We start from the raw sequence: 4,797 nt of genomic DNA, 5'->3' as shown, positions 1-4,797 counted from the left end.
AGGTCTTGATCATATTGATCAGTCCTTTGGGCCCAACTCAAGCATTCAGTCCAGGCGCTGCCGGATGGGGAGGGGCTGAGCCACATGTGTTCTGGAACAGCCCCTCACCAGGGAAACACTCGGTGCGTGTGCGCTTCTGATTGTTATCTGCAGAAAAAGCTTTGAATATTATTATCTGCTGCAGGCCCAGCTATCATTAACATTGTAATAGGGCATCTGTCAGTGTTGTGATCTGCTGCTGTGAGCCCGCACAAGGTCCCCTGGTCCTGCTGGAGACCGGATCACTTCATTAATTAACCTGAACCTCAGGTCGGCCGCAGCTCCTCTCACAGCGCTCACAACTTTACCTACACAACTCATTAGCTCCTCGCTTACAGCTGCTGCTGCTGTGGCGGCGCCACCTGAAGGATGCTAACTGTTTACATAGGAAGCCTCTGATCAGGACCCCCACCGCTGGGGGGCTGACCTTCTCTACATCAACCTCAGCCAAATTAGTCTGCCATGTAAATCAGACGCCGCAGCTCGTGTGACAACAAAAACACCTGTCAGGGGACGCTTTCAGTATCGCCTGTTTAATTGAAAGAGGTGTGTCATAAACACATTATAATCAGCATAATAATTCCCATCATGAATATTGGCAGAGAAGCTTCTGGAATCTTTACCAGTGCAGGATGTCTCACTGACGAGGCTGTTTGTTGACACAAGCGCCTCCCCACAAATGAAATATTGTGTGTCAGTAGATTATATGCCCATATAAATAATGGCTGAATGAGAAACGATCATTAAATCATTGGTGGCTCTTTGTTGGTGTCCAAATGAGCTCTTTTGCCTGGACCATCTGTTAGTGCCATCGCCTGTGGGACGCCCGGCTTGTTGGTGTAATGTAGCTCCCTCATATTCTCAGGGCTGAGCATGTGTGAGATAATGAGATGATGCCTCTGACTGTAAAATAAAAGCACAGGTGAGTCTTTATGCTCCCACCTCTTAACAGGTTAACATTAGATAAACACAGTCCTCAGAGGCCAGTATGACCTGTGGTCCAGCATTACCTTCAGTACAAAATACCAGTTCAACCCATTAGCAAACACAACAGGATAAAATGACACAAAATGACACACACACACCATACATGAACCCTGAGCCACCATGCAGATGCTGGTGGAGAAGAAGGTTTAGAGAAGGCTGTTGGAACCTGAACAAAGATCTAAAGAGCTATGAAGACTTAAGTGAAGGAGGAACATGGAGGAAATGTGGATGATGAGTACTGCAGGTCTGCTTACTGTTGCTGATGAAACGAGAGTCTAGTGGGAAAGGCTGTCCAAGCCTCTGAACAGCTCATACAGGTTTTTCCTTATGATGTTGAACGTTTCTTTAAGTCCTCTTCTCTTCACCTTGCTCTAACAGAAGGAACGATCGACAGATCGAAGCGTCGGAGCGTGGACAGGTACAGGAGCAAGGTGGGCAGCTTGTCTGGGATTGAAGGAGAAGTAGGAGCTGATCCGCTCAGATGACCGGTAACCAGGGAGAGGATTAGTGATGCCAAGTGTTCAACATGAAATATTCACAATCATATAACACATGACCACATGTCCTCCATTGACTGGTGTCAATCTGCAAACAGGAAAAATCTCACCGAATTTTAAATTGCTGGAACTCCTCTGATCACAGCTGCAGGTAACATTTCTGGTGAAATACCCTAAAACCAAACTGAACATGTAAAAGTTTTCATCTAGCTGAACAGCCAAACTGTCTTCCTGTGAAACATAGTACAGAGATGCAAAACTGAGTGGCCACGGGACCCTACAGCAGTCTGTGTGTGTGATATCTGGCTTGCTCAATGTTTTGACCTTGAGACCTGGTGTAGAGAGGTGAGGAGAGGCAGAGGGTGTGTGTTCCCAGTGTGCCACCTTACCGGAGCATTGAGATTCCTGGTTGACAGGCCGAGAGAAAAAACACCTGCTCAGGTGTCGGCGTGCATCAAGGTATTAGCTGTGAAATGAAAGGTCAGGTGGGAAAAAGTTACCTTCAGCACACAAAAGGCAGCAGTTCTTGTCACAGATTAATCTTGGAATCATTATCATGCATCTGTATGTGAATAACTCTGAGGCGTGGAAATATTTCTGGATTAAATCAGCACAGAGAGCTGCTTTTCCACATGAGAGAAGTGGGAGGAAAAAAACAGGGCTGCTGACTTCACCCCACCGGCAGGAAAGATTAGAATATATGTGTGCATTTATATTACCTCCTTTAGTGTCAACTAAATTATTCATGGCATCCAGATCTGTTCAGTTTCAATGTGTCTCCTGCTGCAGGTCATACATCTAACAGGGAGTTTCCCTGCATTCATTTCATTTTAATAAAGATCTCTTCACCTGTAGCTGCTGAACCTGCCAGGCTCACATTAACATGTTGCTTTACAGTGTTTGCCATTGTTTTGCAGAATCAGAAGGTGATGTGCTGCTGAGTATGGAGATATTTTCAATTACCAGAAGTAAACTTGATTATGTCAAATGTCAGAGCAGGATTTACGCTGCATGTGGAAGGTTTATTTATTAATATTTGTGAAGGTGTAGAGTCAGTTCAGTTACAGTTTGCTCTCAGCAACTTTATGCAGTTTGATGTTTTATTTTAGTGTTTAGAAAGTCAATGACTGTGTTATACTTAAGATGTGTGCTGCTGGTTGTTTTTCATGTTCAGTATTGTCTTCAGTAGGTTTCATATCTGGTGCCATTGCTTGTCGTTTTTGGTGACCTATCACACAAATGTTTTGTGGTGCTACCCTTGAAATGCCAGAAAGTACCCAGTGTGTGTGTGCATGCATGTGCGTCATATACGTGTGTGTGTGTACATGCTTGTGTGTGTCTGCAGTGCACCCTACCTACTCTGAGCCTCTCTTTAGTCCTCAGTTAGCTATGAATCAAACCTTGTGTTGGACTGGACCCAGTCGCAGGCTAATGGCTGACCAGCCTGCAGCTGAATGACCTCTGAGCAGAAATGTGCCATGCACGGTTCCAGCTGCAGGTTCCCTGCTCAGCAGCTCTGCTCGTCTCCTCTCTCGCTCCCTGGACTCTCACCTGATTGTTACACAGTGTTAGATCTTCTGCTGACTAAAACATCACAGATCCCACTTCTTCCCTCAAGTTTCTCATTAACTGTCCACCTGAAACCTCTTGTGTTTCTCAGCCCTCTGTATCTGAGACAAAATTTCTTTGATTTGTTGTTTAACATACCAAGATATATTCTTAAAATAGACACAACTATTTTAGATGTCCCTGAGACAAGAATTTGACCATAGATAAACCCACAGAAATTCATTAGTGTTTCTGTAGGAAACACAGAGACTCTTCTGGCTTCACAGAAATCTAATAATGTGTGTTCTTGATGCGCTGTGTGACATGTCCCTGTGTCTCTGATGAAACATTGAAAAGGGAAAGGAGGCTGCTGGTTCCTGGTGCTGAGAGAGTCCTTAGACTTAGAAATGGAAACATTTAACGGTCCTGAGGAGGGCTTCCTGTTCAAGCAGCAAACAGTAAAAGGATTTTACTCAGTCAGTAGTCAGATTTAAGCTTGTGTAAGATTTTAGAAGACTTAGATATTACAATCTATTTTTTTAGTTTAGACCTTGTTGGTAGAGGCATTGTGTTTTGCTGTCTGGAAAACAGTCATCAGGTAACAAAGTATTTAGTGATAAGAAGATTTGATGTTGTAGCATCTTCTGGTTAAGTAGAAGAAATTGACTGAATACTAAAGTTTCCTTGGATTCCTTTAGAATCCAACAAGTGTTTTCTTTCAACTTTTCTCTGAAGTGTTTCAGTCTATATTAAAGAACCCAGAGGGAACCACAGCCTAGCTTTTGTTCCTTTAAACAGTCATGGAGAAAGCCAGAAGAAATATTTTATTTTCTCTGAAGTCTTAGAAATGAAAATAAAGCACAAGGATCTGAGTCCAGATCTCGGTCAGAAAGCCATGGCTCTGTGATTCAGCTTCTACAAATCAAAGCGTTCCTCCTTCATACCAGATCTTTCCAAGGTACATGCAGAGCAGAAAAAAAGAATGTTTTTAAATAAATAAAATACTATATTGGTAGAATAAGACAAGAGACAGTCTTTAAATGTCCATCACATTTGTCCTACACAATTGTTTAAAGAATTCAGTCAACCTGAAGCATTTGCCCTTTCTCAGAATGTCTCACTTTCAGAAGACAATCTGTTATTCCCTCTCCTCAGGCAGATTTTCAGCCTGCACCCTGATGAATCTGCAATTATTGATGGCTTCATATAAGCAGTGAACTTCTCCAGCCGGCCCGTATGGTAATTGTAAAGGAAGTCATATGCATAAAATTAATTATACGGTGCAATAAGGCCCATAAATCAGGTCACTATCAATTCAGCTGAAAATGTTTCAAGTACTTGCTCCTCTGTAGAGTTCAAGGTACAAAAGGAGAGGAATCCCCATTTTTTTATGCCAAATCAGGAAAGTAATCTATCAGAGTGGACAAAAACGTGTTTCCCATAATGGCTTTACTCAGCCATGTCTTCTATATTTGGAACAGGAAATGAGCTTTTCTCCAATTGTGTCCTGCTTAATCCTACAAATGGTGCAATCAAAGAAGAGCTCCTGTTTCCTCTCCCACAGTGATATAATGTCAGCATCCAAAGCAGTGCCACCTTCTCTGCCTTTATCTGACTCTAAACGATGAGGGCAATAAGACACTTTGTAAAAAGCGTTAAGCTAATTATTGAGTTATTAAATGGTCTGGATGGAGGACAGTATTTACCGCCCCTGCAGGCGGATACT

This window comes from Poecilia latipinna, unplaced genomic scaffold, assembly GCF_001443285.1.
Source record: "Poecilia latipinna isolate Pla-1442-1.1 unplaced genomic scaffold, P_latipinna-1.0 Scaffold2007, whole genome shotgun sequence".
Taxonomy (NCBI): Eukaryota; Metazoa; Chordata; class Actinopteri; order Cyprinodontiformes; family Poeciliidae; genus Poecilia; species Poecilia latipinna.
The sequence above is the reverse complement of the archived record's forward strand: the minus strand, read 5'-3'. Positions refer to the sequence as shown.